The sequence below is a fragment of the Rhododendron vialii genome, chromosome 3a, assembly GCF_030253575.1.
Source record: "Rhododendron vialii isolate Sample 1 chromosome 3a, ASM3025357v1".
In the NCBI taxonomy this organism is placed as follows: domain Eukaryota; kingdom Viridiplantae; phylum Streptophyta; class Magnoliopsida; order Ericales; family Ericaceae; genus Rhododendron; species Rhododendron vialii.
Window position 1 is genome coordinate 16,983,679 of NC_080559.1, and position 19,524 is coordinate 17,003,202.

General features: G+C 41.6%; 1 long non-coding RNA gene across 1 annotated transcript; it reads left to right on the top strand.

Moving 5' to 3' along the window:
• The first annotated feature begins 2,972 nt into the window (after nucleotides 1-2,972).
• Nucleotides 2,973-4,902, top strand: LOC131318758 (uncharacterized). Its single transcript, XR_009197810.1, has 2 exons — nucleotides 2,973-3,068; nucleotides 4,679-4,902. It is a non-coding gene; the product is annotated as an uncharacterized LOC131318758 (long non-coding RNA).
• The last annotated feature ends 14,622 nt before the right edge of the window (nucleotides 4,903-19,524 follow it).

The following is a 19,524-nucleotide window of genomic DNA, read 5'->3' on the forward strand; positions in this document are numbered from 1 at the left end:
TCGTAGGTCTTCTGAAAGGAGCCGAGGCTAGCTTGGTCCTTGAAGTAGTCCTAGTATGGGCAAGGGTCCTTTCCCGTTCGGTCGGGGATAAGGTCGGGATCCATCGGGGTGATCCTCCTCCTTTTCCTTTGAGGCTCGAGAGAAGATTCTCCCACGACCTCAGGTTCATCCGTTGCTCGGAAAGAGGAAGCGGAGGGAATCACTAGGTTGAACTCCCCCCTATCGGACTCGGCTTCTTCGCCGGTCACCTTTTCTCCCTCCTCGCCCCCTTCTTCGTTCAAATTACTTTCCTCCTTATCCGAAGGGACATCCTCAAGATCAATGATATCACTATCCGGGCCCATCGTTCGGAGGGGAATCACCGATGCAGGGAAATCAATCCTTGGGATTCCCTCTGGAGCTCCACCGCTTGCTCTCGTTCGGTAACCCCGAGCATCCTCTCTTATCATCTCGACAAGTTGGGGGTCAACTCTATCGAAGCCCGCCGATTGAGAAGGCTCACCGAAAGAGATGCATTGTGGAGACTCCATACCTAAAATACAAGTGCAAGGGATAAGACTGTTAGCGAATTGCATGGCCGGAAGTCCTAGGTGTGCCTATGTTCGGTGTACCTATCTTTCCGAGTGAACTCAAGCGTTCCCTGTCTTTTCCAAGCACCACTCCTCTGATCAAGTGGAAGGTTGTTATCGTTCGGTATCCTAACGTGTCTCAAATGTGTGAAGCCTAGAGATCACCCTTTTTTATTATTCGAACTTTGTTCAGGTAGCTTTTGCTAATATTATCTTATTGTTCGGAAGAACATGGTTGAAGATGAACATGAGCTCGGAAGAACACATGAACATCTTCAACATTCTCCAGTGTTCAGGCAGCGGGGTAAGTCGAAACAGGGGGAAAAAACCCATTTCATGGGCAAAGCATATTCAAAAATAACCAAAAAGCAGTTGAAGATATGGGAAATCAAGATATACCTAGAAACTAAGAGAGATCTGTGATCAAATGTGTCGAAATCTGCAGATTTCTGGTGTTTTTCTGGCAGCAAACCTTGCTCTGCAACTGAAACGATCGAAGCGTAGGGAGGAAGAATGGTTTTCTCTCTCCACCCCTTCCCCTTTTATACCTAGGGCGGAATTCGAAGCGGATCATAGTCCCTAGCCGTAGGATTTGAGCGGGAGATTGATGTGACACTCGATGGAAGACACGTGGCAAGTGACGAGACGTGCCGTACCGCCACCCAATGTAATTGGGACACCTGGCGACGTTTCAAATCGGCGGTTGCAGAGGCATTAAATGAAAGCTGCAAGCACATGTCAAAAAGTTCCAAACATTTTTTCCGTTCAACAACTTCAGCGATTCGTCCAGTCATTCGTTCTTCGGATCTTCATTAATGTTCGGCCCTTTATTATTCAACTCCTCATTCCCGTCCGAGCAAGTAAAGCAGGAGTTGAGGGGCTATTGTAGGGGGCCAAAATATCCGAAGGTTCATAGGGTTCACAAGGTCCAAAGGGGTGGAACAGGTTTACACGCTATTTGACCCGTTGTCCAGTTGTCTCAGTTCATCTGCAAATAAAGGTGAGCTTAGGCGTGATGTGTCATAAATCTTCCGAAGGATAGATGGATCCCCGGGTACTTCGCCGAACGTTGTACGCCTATCCGAATGCACATGTATTTGAGTTCGCTCGGTGATCTTATCTTACGCTCGCGGATGTCCTCTCGTTCGGCCAAGTTGTTCTTCGGAGAGAACACCAAATGCTCGGAGATTCTTCGACCATCAGAAGTGGGCTCCACCGAGTATAGACGTTTATGGAACCTTCCAGAAATATCTATTGGTAAGTAGGCTGTCTTTTCTGATATTCGAAGTGACATCTCTGAGCGATGTGACCTTTCTGACACCGACCCATGTGACTCTGTAAGATCTGGGGAAGCGGCGTTCATTAAATGACTCTGCTACATGACGTCATCCGAGCGTTACTTGACACGTGGAAAGCAGAGCCATCTTGCTTAACACTCTACCCCATCGCCTATAAATAGAAGGGCACTATCATTAAGAAAAGGATCGGAACTTCTCCACGACAGCACTTTTTCTTCTCTACTAGCATATTTCTTACTAAACTTCTTCTCCTTTCTCCATCTACTGACTAGTTCGTCGGAGCTTCTTCCCGGAGGAACATCCCCCTCCGGTTCTACAGGTACCCCAGGTTCATCGTCGACTTTCACGATCCAGCGGACAGAGAAAGCTACATCGGAAAGATCGCGAAGAAAAACACCCCTACAATCTGCAATAGCATGTTATCTTCGTTCGAATATAACTGCGTCCACAAGCTTATTCCCGTTTCTATCATTCCAATGGACCTTCCACTAAGGATTCCCCGAATTCTTGCATAATCCACCCCATCGAGGAGGGCCAGATTATCCTCATGGATTTTCCCATTCAATTCAAACATATAAACTGCAAAACACTTGCTATCATTGTAAAGTTTATGCAAGTTAGACACACCGAAAGTATTTGGAAGGCAAATTCAACACACCAAAAGATTTACTATCCAGTTGAGGTTAGTTTTTGGCAAAAAACTAACGCAAACTGCAAAGAGCTACCTATTCTGTGTTTTTTTTTTGTGTGCGTGATGTCCAAAGCATCTTCATTTTTTGGGGTGCCCTCTATTGGGTTGGTGTTGCCTGGACAAAATTAATATTCCTACTTCAGATGCATGTTGTTGAGGGGTATAGACCAAGTTCAATTTCGCATCCAAATAAAAACATTGTCCAGATTTAGACTTCAAGAAGTGGTTCAAGCCTAATTTCAAATTCTTGCATCATAATTAAAATCTAACTATTCAGAAATATGTAATAAAAACTGCACACCACACAAAGCATTTGACCTCTATACTTGCAGATGAGTGTCTCTGGCAAGCACCATATCCAGATTTGATTAGCGAAAAATCATTTTGAATTGTCGATGGCAGACAGGTAGTACTTGCGAAAATTATCTAATGATCAAGAATAATATTAGACATAGAAAGTCAGTAAATTATTTTTAGAGCTAATGAACCCGCACTCTGACAGATAAATTGGTTTTTTTACTAACCTTGCGGAGGGTGCAGTTCCTGCCAATATGGATTGAATACCATTGTTCAATCCCAACACCTATAAGATTGGAAACCACTACATGTAACAATCAAAATGGGCACTGAACAAATTGCAGAGCAACATCTATGAAAAGAATGGCAATTAACTGGAATGGTGGTTTATTCAAACTGATTAAAAAGTAAATCATGTTTTTTTAATCCACATGAATAACTACCATGAAAAGTATTTAAGATATACCTTTAGTACTACTATAGCACATGAATGAGTCACGCACAAGAGCATCCAACTACCTAACCAGATCACCCTTATAATCCAAGTGACCAGTGCCTTGATGCTTTGGGACAACAAAAATTACTCTTAGGCCTTGAAAATTGAAATAATAAAACCCTCCATGTTATCGTGATAACGATGCTTGTCATAAATCCATCGAATAAACAGAACATGAATAACCATGGCACTGCAACACAAAACCCAAGATTAAGAATTCTTCAAATTTCAGTAATCCATGCGCCGACCGCACAAATTTTATAAACAAGCAAACACTAATCGCACACGAGATCATACATGAACTCACAACATAAATTATGCATCAAAAAATGGCAGAGATCAAATGCAGTAGAGCACACCACAAATGATTAACTACCCAATGCATTTTAATCCATTGCCACTTAAAATACCAAACTACCAGTGCCCAAAACTGAAATGCCAAAACATAAATTAGCCTTACGATTTTATATTTGGAAACACCTTCTGCAATTCTTTCCAGATGTGCGAAAAATTTAAGTGAATACTACATACGCAAGAAAATTCTACATATACTCAATAATTCAAATGCCACAGAAAGTAATTTTTTGGCACACAAGGAATGAATCACAATCAGCACTAAACAAAGTACATCACAAACGCAAGCCCAATATGTTCTGACCACAGCCAAAGCACAACTAAATATTACAACTATAAGGAAAAAAACACTGTGCGTAACTTCGAAAGAAAGTTTATCTTATCCACAAACACAAACAGAATTTTGCACCCCATTCACCATTTCCTCACTCTGTGCGTAACTTTTAGTAATATATAGTATATACAATTAGCAAGTAAGTAAAGAAGCAAAGGTTTTTACTTTTACCTACTGGCATCAGCAATGCCCAAAACGCCGGAATTAATGAGAATCACCAATAGAGAGACGCTGGTCACGTAGATTGGCAAGCTTCGTACAATGTTGTCATTTCTTGATACCCAATCGGCCAACCATTCTTTCTCGGCTTTGTTCCTTTGTAACCTAGCTTTCATTTGTTCGCAAGATATTCAGTCAGAAAGAAAAAGTAAAAAAAGCATGTCTTTACATTTTGCAAGCAAGTGTAAAGGAAGATAGAGATGTAAACAAAGATAGTCATGTGTGTGTGCATGTATTGAATAGATATAGGCGCGTTGATTTCTTTGCCTAATGATGGAAGCTCTTACAAATACGGCATACGATAGGGCGAGTTCACACTATTGTTTGAATAGTAGTTTCAGTATTTTTACCTAAAAATACCCACTATTTATGACAACTCTGTGATTTGAATGATAATTTTGATATTTTTAGCAGAAACAGACATTATTTTGGCATCTACCCGAGCCAAAAAACATATCATAAACTCACCCAAATGACGATGGATGAGAGAAAAAAATAAACTAAAGAAGAGGATAAACACATGCCGTGATGTTGATACATGAGGCAATGAGGAAACCCAAAGCACACTATCCAACAAAAAGTTGAATGATTAGAGATAAGAGTCCTAAAAACTGAGTACATGACAAACTGTAACAAAAACACAATGCATCAGGCATATCCTTCTCCGTTGCTATGTGTTTTCTTCTCCTCCCTTTGAGTCTGTGCTATTTTAGCCTAAAATTTGCTGGAAAAATGTGTTTACTATTTGTGATGAAACCAATTATATGAGTGCAATAAAATCAAAACTCAAAACCTGGAAATTGATGGAAACAAATTGGTGATCAAGGCGAGTGTTTGTGTATGATACTCTGTACTTAAGACAGATTTCGCCCTCGTTATGGTGCTCATGGTTTGCATTGAACGACTGTCTCCCAGCATTACTTGATCGGAATCCCTCCAAAGCAGCACTTCAATTGGAGGGCCTGGCGAACCATCTTGTGTTTGTAACTCTCTCATATGAATGGACTTGAATGAAGGAAAAATCAACCTTTTGAAAATAAATGAGGGAAATAATATTTATAAGCCAACTCGTAACTCTACGAAAAGTCACCAAGGAAAGAGGCATATCAGTTCTTGAAGGACGTGTCCATCCATGGCGAACAAGTGCCAATGAAAAGATGCAACTCCAAAATAAATCAATTTCCATTCACACTTAAAATAAAATATTATATCCTATAATATTTTCCAACAATCCCCCATATGAATGAAATTGACTCGATAACCAATGCAAAACAACGCAAAAGACAGAGAGAGTACAAATGGAAATTTCCTGCATAAGATAGGTAGCTTTTGGCTTTGAACCTTCCCTTGTGAAAGACTATCGGATTTACTTGCTAATAAGTGAACGCGATGCCTTGAACTGTTCAGCGTTTTGTGTAAACCAAAACAATAGAATTCACACAGAATCTTTCCAAACACAATTGGTTCTTACGGTTGTGCCCATTTTGGTCCTGAAACACCAACTGGTTTCAGAGAGTGCTTTAGAGAATTCAGCCTTAAAAAATTCTCACAGAAGCGGCCCCTTCACACTCACATAGGTGATCTCTTATTAAGGGTATCCTGCTATACCCCACTTGGATTTACCAAGGTATAAGAATCATTAAAAGTTAAACTTAACCTTATACTCTGCAGGCATCATTGTTTTACCATAGGAATGAGTTGGAGAGATATCTCCTCAGTGATACTCCTAAGTCTCATACAACTCGATTGTCCCGTTGAACCTAGATCTTGGGATCTCCAGTCAACTAGGTTGGGTTGCCGTTATAGAGACTTTAAATAATAGGCTTTAATCTCATTCCCCTCAATGATCATTTGTTCTCTAGTCAAAACTCAACTTGACGGATCCGTTATAAATTCTTTTGACGTTTCATTCTGTAGTGAGAACAAATGTTTAACGGTACCATGTCTGCAATATCGAGACTTGCTGTTACACTTGGTCTTCTATGCCTGTTTCAACTGTTGATAGCCATCAGATTATAACTCCTGACATAGAATTGGACCCCGTTGGAACATCCTCTAAGAGATGACACAACCATCCGCTTATTAGCCTCTTTGTCTAATACAATGAGTTGATCAGACTCGATCGTAGACCTTGCTATACACGCATAAGGATTTCCAAATCATTATTGCACTCCAATTGTATAATTGATTCCACCTTTGGATTCTAAAACTTTAAATTGGATACTCATAGCACCATACTTTATTCTTTAAGTATAGTTGAACATTTCCCATAGTACAACACGTAAATATTGTGGAAATTATAAATATTGTTTCTCCCACAATTCTAAAATTAATTCAGAATTCAACAAAATAATTTCCGTAATTTATGACATGACACAAACAATGTCTAAACTTCTCTTCATCTCTCGTGTTCCAAGACACATGAGCAAGAAACAACCCCCACATTGAGTGCCTCACCCAACATCGAGTAACTCTATACTCAAATTGAGATAATTTTATGCTAACTGCACCTTGCATTTTAAGTATCTTTGCCGATTCATTAAATACTTTTTATAGCTTATAAACCAATATCACTTTATTCAAAAGTATCTTGTGGGGCGTAGTTGTTGATAACTACCAACTGCTTAAGATCGTAGAAACTAAAATATTTCATTTTCAGTTTCATGCCAAATCAAACATAGCAACCCAATCTGATGGGTTTAAACGCAATCTCAAATAATTCAAGCTATGAATTTACAGTCTTGCTTGTCCAATTGATTTGGCCCCAAATGACTTTTGCAAAGTCATAGGTTCGGTGACTTATTCACCAATTGTCACACTTATCGGTGATTTTTTTGGAATATCCAAAAGATTTGTGACTATTCACCAAAAGTCACACATGTTTTAAATTTCAAAGTCATGTTTCTTGACGTAAACCCAAAGGTCACACCTTGTCGTTTAACTACAAGAGGTCATACTTTTTAGTATAATCCCAAGGATCACACACCTTCACATATAGTGCAATGTGACATATTAGAGAGTCACACCCCTTTCAAATGTGATGGAAGAAACCCATTAATTGAATGGTCACAACCACCGTCGCCTTTTCAGCTCACGGCCAAAATATGCGACTCTATTTTCCGGAATCGAACCACGTACGATCATGTGCTGTCAAAGCCACACCTCTCAATAAAAAGTGTACTGAAGCGCACCGCATAATTATGTCGTTCATTATTCTTGTTTTTATGAACGACCCTACAATTCCTGGAACAAAAAGGATGAGGATTCCCAAAAGATTAGTCATCACAGCAATGCACAAACCAAATTGTTACTAGAAATCCCCACTGTTTGAAAAATTCTCGCAAATCACAGAGAGAAATAATACAAATATGGCTTCACAGGAAGGTGCAACGTTAGGTCCATTAAAAAATATCAGAAAATGAGAGCTTAACGTACCTTTACAATTAACTAACGGTTCACCGGGAACATTAGATCAATCTGCCAAATTATGTTCAAAGTAAAAGACGGCATATTCTAATTAATCAAGAACTGTGTTCTCGGGTACAAATCCAAATGGCACTCGCAGGCCATTTCGATACTGTCACTTTCATGTTTTGAATTAAAATTCAAAACCATGCAGTTTAACAAAGGTTATCAAAAATCTGCACCTAATGGCCAACGACTGAGCAATCGCTTGCAACTAACAAAATTGGTCGAGTCTTAAAAGTTGCGACTCATGGCCATTTCCAACAGCGAAGGCCGTACCCAAACATTAGTGTTAAGACACCAATATGACACAACCAAAAAAAAAAAAAAACAGAACCACAATTGTATATTGCAATCCATATTGATCACAATTATCGCCTACCTTACACATACTTGAAGTGTTCTTGTATAATTCCCCCAATGAACACAACGGTTCAAATACCAATCCGTTCACAACGGTGAGTGGAAGTCGAGTTATTACTGAAAAGATGTGTTGGTTCTCACTGGACACCCATACATCAAGCATTGTGTCCTTTGCGAAAAGACACCTTTTACCAAACCAGTAAAATTAACCGTGCAACGAACATTGCCAACAAGTATCATTCATGGATTTCTGCAAACAAATACTAGTATGTCGTATCCCAAACGAATCAAATCTATTGGTCTAAACATCTGCGTACACTCACATATATCAGTCCAATAGAAAGGAAGAAAACCAGAGCAGAAATGCATCATATACAATTAGTGTCATGTGAATGTATAGAAATTAAACGACTAAACATAATGGTCAAAGTTAATCTTTACGTTGGAACCGCTTCATACGCAACCATTCCCGAATCATTGCAATCGATGCAAATTAAGAAGAGAGCAAGAATTAAACGATACCACCGAGCAAGAATTAAAGGACACCACAAAGTGAGAGGCACTACATACTATTCAAATCAGAGAGATATTTCTCATACACTAGCTACTATTTGCTATATAAAAATGTGAACAAGTGTCAAAGCCATATCTTTACACCATGCAAACTTGGGGAAGAAACTGCACTGGGGAAAAAGTTCAGACTTGAATGCCGTGAACAAGAATTTAGCACTAATGTGGCAATTCATGTATGAGCGGAATTTTAATATGTACATGCAATTTCCAGTTTCATCTTCAACAGAAAGAAAGATATGATTCAGAAATCACCCAATCACAAAAGTTTCAAATCTGTCTTAAGATTGTTGAAAAAATGTGTTTACTATTTGTGATGAAACCAATTATATGAGTACAATAAAATCGGAACTCAAAACCTGGAAATTGATGGAAACAAATTGGTGATCAAGGCGAGTGTTTGTGAGTGACACTCTGTACTTAAGACAGATTTCGCCCCCGCTACGGTGCTCACGGTTTGTATTGGACGACTCTCTCCCAGCACTACTTGATCGGAATCCCCCCAAAGCAGCACTTCAATTGGAGGGTCTGGCAAACCATCTTGTATTTGTAACTCTCTCATATGAATGGACTTGAATGAAGGAAAAATCAACCTTTTAAAAATGAATGAGGGAAATAATATTTATAAGCCGACTCGTAACTCTAAGAAAAGTCACCAAGGAAAGAGGCACATTCGTTCGTGAAGGACGCGTTCGTCCATGGCGAACAAGTGCCAATGAAAAGATGCAACTCTAAAATAAATCAATTTCCAATCACACTTAAAATAAAATATTATATCCTATAATATTTTCCGACAAAATTCTCACGTCTCGATGTAGGCGGTTCTAGTTCTTTCACTATTGTTGCAATGAAATCTATTTGTAAGCTACGGTAGTTTGGCATTGTGAATAAATCTTTGATTTTTCATAAAAGAAAAAAGGATATGCCCTTCCTGTTATGCAAGATTTTTCTATATCGCTATCATCTTTGTGTATAAGTCACTGTAAAAAAAAGGATATGCCCTTCCCATTATGCACTCATGGTGATTTAGCTAAATGGAAAGAACTCCATTTGTGCTTATTTAGGTGCTGTAAGATGATGAGGTTTCCACTAATGTTTCTATCATAAGCAATGTCAACAATTTATGATGACTACAGTCACTACACAACACAGATTTTTCCTAGTAATATTGAGTGCCATCAATACCAATTTTAATTATTCTATTCTTAGAATGCTACTCAAAAAATTGAATTGCACTTCCATGAAAATTATTTCTACACAAGAGAGTATTCGTAACAAATTTTGGAAAATGGGAGGATGTACCTGAGGAGCAGATTCGATTGAGGCTATAGTTGATGTTTCTGCATGCGATTGGCCCTCTCCATAGTCCTCCACCTGAGGAGCAGATTCGATTGAGGCTATAGTTGATGTTTCTGCATGCGATTGGCCCTCTCCATAGTCTCCAAACGAAATTTCTGCAAAATAATTCTCAATTGAGAGATGTTTACTTTACTGTATTCTTGTTTCTACGAATTTCATGCACAACATACCTGGAATTCTGGTTGATGGGGCGTAGGTCATGGAATTGGTTGTAAGTTTGGAGCTTCAAAAATCTGTAAGGAGTAAGGAATGGAAACCCTAAAATTCCTAATATGTGACAAAGTGCTTAGAAATAAAAGAAAAAGGAACAAGGAGAAATAAGAACATGGAGATCTAGATAGATTATCCCCAAAGTCATCACCTTGAGTCCTTGTTGCCCGACTTGCCAACAATCGCCGGAGAAAACGTATTTCAAGTTGCATAGCCGTATGATAAGCACCTAAGATTGTATGATCGTGGTGCTTAAGTCCCCTAGTTAGTAGTGTTATTATTTATAATTTGTCGTTTTGTTAGATTTTACTTGTAAGGTAGTTTGTTTAGTGTTTCAGGTAAAACATCTTGAAAAGGAGTATTTTGATCACGAGGCTAATTCCCAAGAGAGTTCAAGTATCCACGCCCGGTGGAACTTCTGCCAGGATGACCCAAGAGTGAAGGCGTGAGGTGTCGGGCAAGCCAGTGAGCCGTAGGATGCCATTCTTGGAGGCTGGCCTGGAGATCTGGAGATGGCAGCCCCGTATCGATACGCCATAAATCCGTATCGATACACATTAGATTCGTGGGAAGGCAAGTTTTGTTGTATCGATACGGCCTTAACCCATATCGATACGGGATCACTACGGGGAAAGTGGCCTTTTCAAGCTTATCAGTGTGGTATCAATACTTTCCATAATTAGTATCGATACCACGAGCCTTCGGCCAGATATTTGTTACTTTTTGGACTTTCCACTTATGGAATAGTTGCCTTTATTAGTATGCTTTTTAGATATTTGATGAGAGAGAAACCCATTTTGTATAAATAGGGGTGCCATCTCTCCTCTTTTGTATTTAGCACATTACTACTTTTAGTGTTTCCTTCATTAAAGCTTTCAAGGTTTTAAAACTCAAGTAAGTTTTTGTCGTTTATTGTTTTCTCGTTTATTAAAGTTGTTCGTACGGCTAGGATCTTCCTTAATATCAAGTTTGTTTTCGATTTCATTGGTTAAAATTCATGTCTCGTTTTTATGCTTTCTTTTGTGCTTTAGCTATGTGTGAGTAGTCGTTTGGCTAAGTCTCGGGGTAATCTTTCCCAAGGACTTAGGTGGTTACTTGGTTCTCAATCTCTTGGGCCTAAAATCATGGTTTTCGGAATTGGGTTAACTTAGCCATTTTGGTCTAAGTGAGGGGTGTTAACTTCTTAGTGGGTCGTTTAGTCAAGCGGTCTTGGCAAGCGACGTACTGAGGGCTTGTAACCTCCTACGTGTTAGATACATTAGCGAAAATAGGTTAGTTTAGTTCTGTTTAATCACATCTTTTGATAAACATAATCTTTAAAGCTAAATCTTTCGGGCATAAACACGCGGTCGTGACACTCGCTTGAGTTATAATTGAGAACCGGTAATGGCCTGTGTCAAGGGAAAGACGATCCCTAGACTTGCCTTTTTTAAGTTCATTAAGCACATTTCTAGTCTTTTTATTTAGCATTTCCATCGTTTAAAGTAAAACCAAGTTGGCCGTCTTAAATGCCGAAATCCATCTTACAAAGCCTACAATCCGATTTAAGCTATATTCGATTCTCTGTGGGTACGATCCCGGACTTGCAGAAAATATGCTATTGACGATCTAGCCCTACGATTGGGGTTTTCTCAACCTTATATTGAAGGCAAAGGTTTATTCGGTCTAAGCATTTGGCGCCGTTGCCGGGGAATTCTTAATATAGCTTATTTGGAGGTTCGACAAACCACTATAAGTACTTTGTTTATTTTTCCTTTGTGTAATTTGAACTCGACTTAACGGATACCTCTAACCGAGCTACCAATTCGACTTGAGGTGTAACGAAGCTAGATTGAGCATCAATTGCCTTTTCTTTTATTGTCCATATAACGTGGCGGTGGCATAACCCCACAGAACTGTTTTGAGAAGAGAGATGTCAGCATAGCCCCTCTAACCTATTTACTTTATGTCTTATTTATCTAATAGAATGGTGGCGGCAAATTGGGAAATAGTCCCTAAGACTTTGCGGGAGTACCTTTGTCCCAATCAAATTATAACACCCCACAAGATTTTGTAGGATTACCTTTGTCCCAATCAAATTTTCACACCCCCTTGCATAGCCACTCATGACGCCAATGTTTTTAAAAGTCGTATGACCATTTCCAATTGGTTTGATCTCAAGAACCAAATTGAAATTTTTGCCAAAAGAGTGAATGAGTCGTTTTATGCATGTTGCGGAAGATACAAGGACTTGCTCATTGCGGTTTCGAATCATGGCTATGATAATTTCCAAATTGCTAACTATTTTTATGATGGACTTTTTAAAAATAGTCGACGATTCTTAGACATGATGTGCGATGGCAAACTTTTTGAAAAAGAACCCGCTCAAGCCTTAGATTTCTTTGATCGTTTGGCCGCAATTTTACAATCTCGGGGTTATGCTCCACATTGTCGAGAGTCCAACTCAAATGTCATAGAAGAGGAAATTGAGCCATATATCTTTGTTGAAAATGATAGTTTAGCTTCTGACAGCTCCTCAGAGTCTGAATGAATTGATGTGACTAATGTTGAGCCTAATGTCCAGTGTTCTCCCCCTGTGGATCCCTCTCTGTGTGACAATCCAGGGGAGAAATTTCTCATTGTTGAGAAAACGAATGCGGAGGTAGACTTTTTGTATGCTCTGCTGAATGAGCAGGATGGAAAGAATGTGTCTAGACCTGAGAGTTTGTCTCCTTCCTTTGAGGTGATACCATCCGTAGAAATTTTGAACCATCCAATACTCTCAGCTCTAGATGATGCCACCCCTCCTACTGAGTCTCCACTATTGCAAGAGTTTTTAAAAGTCGAATTGATTGATTTTGTAGGTGTTGATGAATTTGATTTGGTTTATCATCCTTATATTGTGGATTTTGTCAACTCGTTGAAAATCAATCTAGTTTGGAATGCGCACTTGGTTGAACTTAAATGTCTTAAACGAATTCAACAATTGCGGTATTCAAAGTATCTATTTTTGTGGCATGGCCGCATTCAATATTTGACTAAGATTTTGGAGTGGAGTGACATGCTCATGGTAATAGCTCTTAATGGCAGAATCAATGTTCTAAATCCTCGTGTGGCTGAACACACACACACACACTTTCTCTCTCTCTCTCTCTCTCTCTCTCTCTCTCTTCTTTTTCTCTTTTGATAGTCTGGTATAGCCACTCGTTTTTAGCTCAAAGTTGTTGCATGACTTACTCTATGACACTATGAGTTGAATTCGGGGAGAAAAGTAGTACCTGTTTAATCACGTGACGATTCAGTGGATTTAAATACTTGTCAATTTTTGGGCCCGGATAACACGAGCCGGGCGGTTCTAATGTCATTTGGCTCTTAGTAGGTAGTTCGAGCTTAAGTCTTTTGCAGAGTGAACGTGCTACCACACCAGCCTTGGTGGATTGGGTCTAAAGTCAGAGTGAATGCGGTATTCAAGAGCCCTAAGTATGGGTGCGATTTTGTATCGCTGTTGTTAGTCCAACAAAACTTGACTAGCTGTGATTTCTTTGGAAGGGCCGAAGGAGTCGACCTTGAAAGCCGTTCAGATGACGAAAAGAGCCGGTGACGACAAAGCCTCCAACTTGGTCGAGGTATAAGGGGGTTGACATTCCCCCGGTGGTACAATCTTTTGTTCCCTCTCCATATTGTTGTTCTCCATGCTATGAGGGCATAGCATTTCTTAAGTTGGGGGGAGGGATATATATGTGATATATTTGTTTTCGTATAAATTTTTTCTCTTTTAGTAGGACAATCCTTCCGTTATTACAACGTTAGTGGAATTAAGCACCTTAGCACATGCTCATTACTTCTTTAATTAGCAAGAGTTCATTGTAAATATTTTAGGTGAACTTGTACATTTCAACTCGTATGCATGATGAAAGAATGAGAAATGAGGTGTTGAGTGTGTTGTGAACAAGTTTGACCCATATCTCGTTGCTTTGAACATTATAATCTTAGTTTAGGTATCCATCTCATGACATGCCTAAGCGTGTTTGTTATTTACTTTAAATCATCTCGGAATCTATGGCATATTTAGGAAATGATACAAGGCAATCTTTGTTTGATTAAATCACAAGAGAGTCTCATTGCCCTTGAAAATAAAGCCAAGTCCGCGTCTCTCTCATATCCATAGGGAACCGGTGTTAGGGTGGATGGAAGTTGGTTTTGTGCTTTGCAATGGGCTGGCTCCAGGTTTTACACGCTCCGGGTGTGTTTTTGAAGTGGTTTCGGGCATCGGCATTGGCTATCGAGTGGCAAAGCTGAACTTTTGAAGTTAAGCTCCCCGTATCAGTACGCTAGTAAGTCGTATCGATACGCATTGGTTTCGTGGGAAGATAGAGAATATTGTATCGATACGGGTTAATGCACTACAACAAAAACGGTCTATCGCGACGAAAACTGGCGACGAAATCCAAAATTCGTCGCCAAATGGTACTTTTTGGTAAGGAAATCAGATTTCGTCGTTAAATGGGACTTTTTTCGCGAGAAAATTGAATTTCGTCGCCAAACGATACCTATTGGCGACGAAAAAAAAATTTCCTCGTCAAATGGGGCATTTTTGTGAGGAAATTAATCTTTCGTCGGCAATTAGTACAATTTGACGAGGAAATTAATTTTTCGTCGCTGATTGGTACAATTTGACGACGAAATTAATTTTTCGTCGCCAATTCTTAAAAAAAATTTAAAAATTTAGAAAATTTTTTTTTTTATTTAAATGAATAATTCTATTTTCTGTGTATATTACTTATATTTTACACATTGGTTAATTTGAAAATTCTCAAAAAATGTCTATATATATTTGATTTTGCATAACTATCAACAAAGTGTTGGTTGGCCAAGTGGTTGGAATCATTGTTCAAGGACCCGTGGGTCACGAGTTCGAGTCCGTGCAACAGAAAAGTGGAAAATAAAAATTTAGTTTGGGTGTTTTTGGTGATGAAAATAAATTTCGTCGGCGAAATGTACATTTGACGACGAAAAAATTCGTCGTCGAAGGGGCCAACCCTTTTTGCGTGAAACAAAAGACGATGAAATGGGGTGACGAAATTTTTCGTCGCCAAAAGCTTTAGCGATGATGTGGGCTACCACAGCCCCGGGTGAGATCGGGGCGGCCCGAAAAACACATACCGCTCCATCGAATTGATTTGAGGAATTTGAAGAGTCGCCACCCGGATTTATGGTTCGCCACCCGAGAAACCGTTTTCGATTTGAAAATTGATCGATTTGAATTGAAAACCAGAGATCACTCGAGGGTTCGGAAGCCATGTTACGAGAGGGGAAGGGTTTTACGGCCCCCCCCTTGCCCGACGCGATGTCGGTCTCTACTAAACGTTCGTGGGATTTTTCAAATGGATTTTGTTTCATTAAACACGTAGCAAGTATCCAGAGGTGTGGCAAATAGAAGGTGTATGCTGGTGCTTGTGTACAAGGAGTGATGAAATGATGATGGACACATGCATGATGGCAAAGCTGTATAAACTGCTACTGGCTTCACTCTCGAGCGCTTGGGAGTTATACTGACCGAATCCTGCAGAGTTTGTTAGCCACAAATAGGATGCCAAATAACAATGTATGCTTGTGCACATGTATAGGAGGGGATTATGTGATGAAAGACAGCAAGATAGCAAGAAATGCAATACTGCTCACTGACTTCACTCTCGAGCGCTCAAGAGAACTCTTGAGCGCTTGGGAGTGTCTGAACCCTCACCTGCACTTTTTGTTAGTACTGACAGAACATAATGCAAATACTGCAAAATGAAATACTATTAATCAGACCACCGGCCCAGCAGAGGACTTGAAAGACTGAGATAGGACCTCAATTTTTCAAGTCATGTATCCTTGCCATTACACGAACTGATCTACAATTTTTAAAGGGAGACACATTCATGCATGCAGAAGCTCGGAAAACACAGAGGATAGGGAAAGTGGAACGCAATGGCATGCATGTACTCCTGAGCGCTTGGGAATGGATTCAAGCGCTTGGGAGTTAGCTGCATGCCAACTTACTCTCAAATAGAAAATGGCACCACTTCATCATGCAAACACCCTTATCTAAGTTTTAAGAAGAGAAGATCTTATTTTTGACTTAGGAAAATTTCGTTCTTACTTGAGATTTGTAAGAAACATTTCTGTTTCAGGAAAAACGATCTCCTGTGTCTGCATGCCAGAATAAAACCATTTTACTTGCGAGTGCACCTCACCCCTAGCCTACTGCCCACCAAAATGTCATGCATGGGACTGGAAACAGTCCCGAGCGCTCAGGACCACTCTGGAGCGCTCTGGAGTGTTTCCAGTAGGGGGTTTTGGGAAAACATTGTTTATGGACTCTTTGCTCTTGCTTGCTTTTTTTTTTTACCAAGGTCTCCCAACCATGCACCCAGAATTAAGGTCTGGGACAGGCTGAGAGACCCCCCCCTCAGAAGGGATAATAGCCTCTTGATTTGAACCAAGGATAGAAATATTTCTACCTTTGCTTGACACTCTGCTCCTTGGATGGTTGTGAAAGGTGAATGTAGAGTGAAAAAGACAAGAGATCAGAAGTTGAGAGTGTTATGGATTTCTTGCCCTTTTCCTTGATGATTTTGAAAAAAACCTTTGAAGTTGGGAAAGAAGTTTGAGTTTGAAAGCTTTTTTCCTTGAACAAGAGAGAGAGAAGAGGAGGGGTTTATAGAGAGAGAGCCCTTTTCGTCCTCTCCTTCAGCAGCAAAAACCAGGTATATATATAGAGCATATAACCCATGATTTTTGAAAAATCAAATCATTTTGAAATAAACCCTTTTTTTAAAATAAAGAAATCCTCAAGCTGATATCCTCTCTGACTGAGGTTGAGTGTTGACTCACCTCAGCCGGTTCAAAGGGAATGCAATGATGGCTTGCATGGTTAGTGGGAATCTTTTTCACCCATTGGGCACTGAAAGAGATCTCGAGCGCTCTGGAGTGGTGTCGAGCGCTTGGGATTTTATTCTCGAGCGCTCGAGAGTGTGCCAGGCCAGTGGTTTTTGGAAAACAGTTTTGAGCGCTTGGGACCGCTTCAGAGCGCTTGGGATTGATTTTGGCCATTTCTTTCAAGGAGCAACGTCTCAATTGGCACATGGCTTGTTTTGATCCTCATTCATCATCGGGGAGCCTCAGGGCCACAAATTAAGGAAATTCGACAAGTCCAAATTGGGGTGTCTACAGTTGCCCCTCTTTGGACGGCGCTTGGCATCATGTTTGGATGCGAGTGTCGCCCAAAGATCGAGACAACCCAATTCGAGCCAAATCAACTCCTCAATTTACGAATCAAATGCAAATAAAAATATATAAGCACTCAATGTGCAGGGTCGTGTCTTTTCAGACTGCCTACGTACCCCATTTGTAGGGATCAGACCAGCGTAGTTCTTTGGGGCAAATGCAAACACGTGCGATGCATGCATTGGAAAGAGATCGACAAATGCTTCGACAATGATAAAGACAAGAACTGGGGCCCATCCGTTACTCTGTTCGGTGGACAAAATGATGAAAGAAGTATCACGTGCTGGGTAAAACTTCTTGCGAGTACATCGACAATTGCAGAATTTAAAAAAAAAAAAAAAATTTATCGACCACTAAGCAGAACAATTCTGAATAGATCATGAAATGAAATCCGCCATCGATTACTCTGTCTCGCCTCGGATTTAAATAGGACTGAGATTGATTTTGTAAGAATTCTTGATAGACAATAATCCTTAATCAAGGTGAAATGCATGAGCTTACGAAAAGCAACAAGAAGAGTCAAGCACTGGGGACCCACTCCCAAGCGCTTAGGAGTGCTGTCGAGCGCTCGGGACCTTCGCTGGGGTCCACCGACCCTTCGTCTTCGTTTTTTGATTTTGGGGGTTAAATCCCTGGTTCTCGAGTGCTCGAGAACCAGACTGACGACTGCTCTACTCTTTCAACTCTCTCAATCCTCTCTCAACTCTCTCAAGCCTCTCTCATTCTCGATCCTCTCACGATCTGCTGTCTCTCTCACTCAAGATCCACTCTCTCTCTCGATCCTGATATGGCGAGGGGGAACGAAGACGGAGTGGTCGGCGGTGGCGAAGGGGGGGGGGGTGCCCGTCAGTCAGGAGGTCGCGGTTAGTGCCACAGCGGTGGCAGTCGAGGGGGGGGGGGGGGGGGGAAGGAGGTGGCGCAGGGGCGGAGCCCTGCGGCGGGGACGCCACGACCGGTGCCACGGTGGCAACGGCTGCTGGTGACCAGGGGGTCACCGGAGGGAGCTTAGCGGCGGTCGCTGCCGGTGAGGGTGTAGAGGTAGCAGCAGTAGGGGGCTCCGGCAGCGGGGACGGAGATTCGGGCAGTGGAGTTGGGGGTTCGGGCAGGTCTCTTACCCCTACCGTGGAAGAGTTGTTCGCGGCCGCCGAGCAGGCGAGCGACGGGAGGATGGCCGGCTTCGGTGGTGAGGAGGTAGTCGTTGGGCAATTCAGTGAGACGCCGATGCTGAGGACGGCGACGGCGTTGGAGCCGAGGAGTGGGGATTGTTGGATTGGGTCCTCACGCCCTGTTCCCTTCGTGGACGGGGACTTCTTAGAGGGCGTGGAGCCTCAGGTTGTCTTGGACGCGCTAGGTCTCGACTCTGTGGTCGCCGCGATGCTGAGGGACGCTAACACGCCTGAGGACTGGGCTTCGGCGTCGTTTTTGGAGGCTCTGCTGAGCGGAGCGGGTTCGGATGCCCAGGAGGCAGTTGTACCGGAGGCGGAGGAGTTGGGAGGGGACAGGGTGGATGCCGAAGCGGCTGCTGAGGTGCGGGTTACCGCGGTGGACGAGGCGAAAGCCTACCTGGTGGAGCGGCGAGCCTACCTGGCGAGGGAGCAGCCCAAGTTCACTCCGGCTACTTATGCTCCTCGACTGCACTTCTTTGAGCCTGTGGGGATGACAGCTTACGTCCCCGGCCGCGTCGACTATCCTGAGGAGATGCTCCTCCGGGATCGAGCTTCACATATCTACTCCGGGTGGACTATGGTGAGCTTCTGATCACCATCTTTTCTCGAATTTCGCAATTTACTTCGAATTTTATTTCCTGCTTTGAGATCTAATGCTATTTCTTACTTTGTTGAAACAGCGTACGACGGACGTGTACGGCCACGGGGGCTCAGCCAGCTCACTGGTGCACTTCAAGACATTGCTTGAGAGGGTGCGAGCACTGGTGGAGGCAGCAGGGTTCGGACCCTTCGTACAGCTGCTGACGGTGGTGAGGGTGGATCGGGCTGTGCTTACAGCACTGGCGGAGAGGTGGTGGGACACCACCAACACGTTCCACTTCCAGT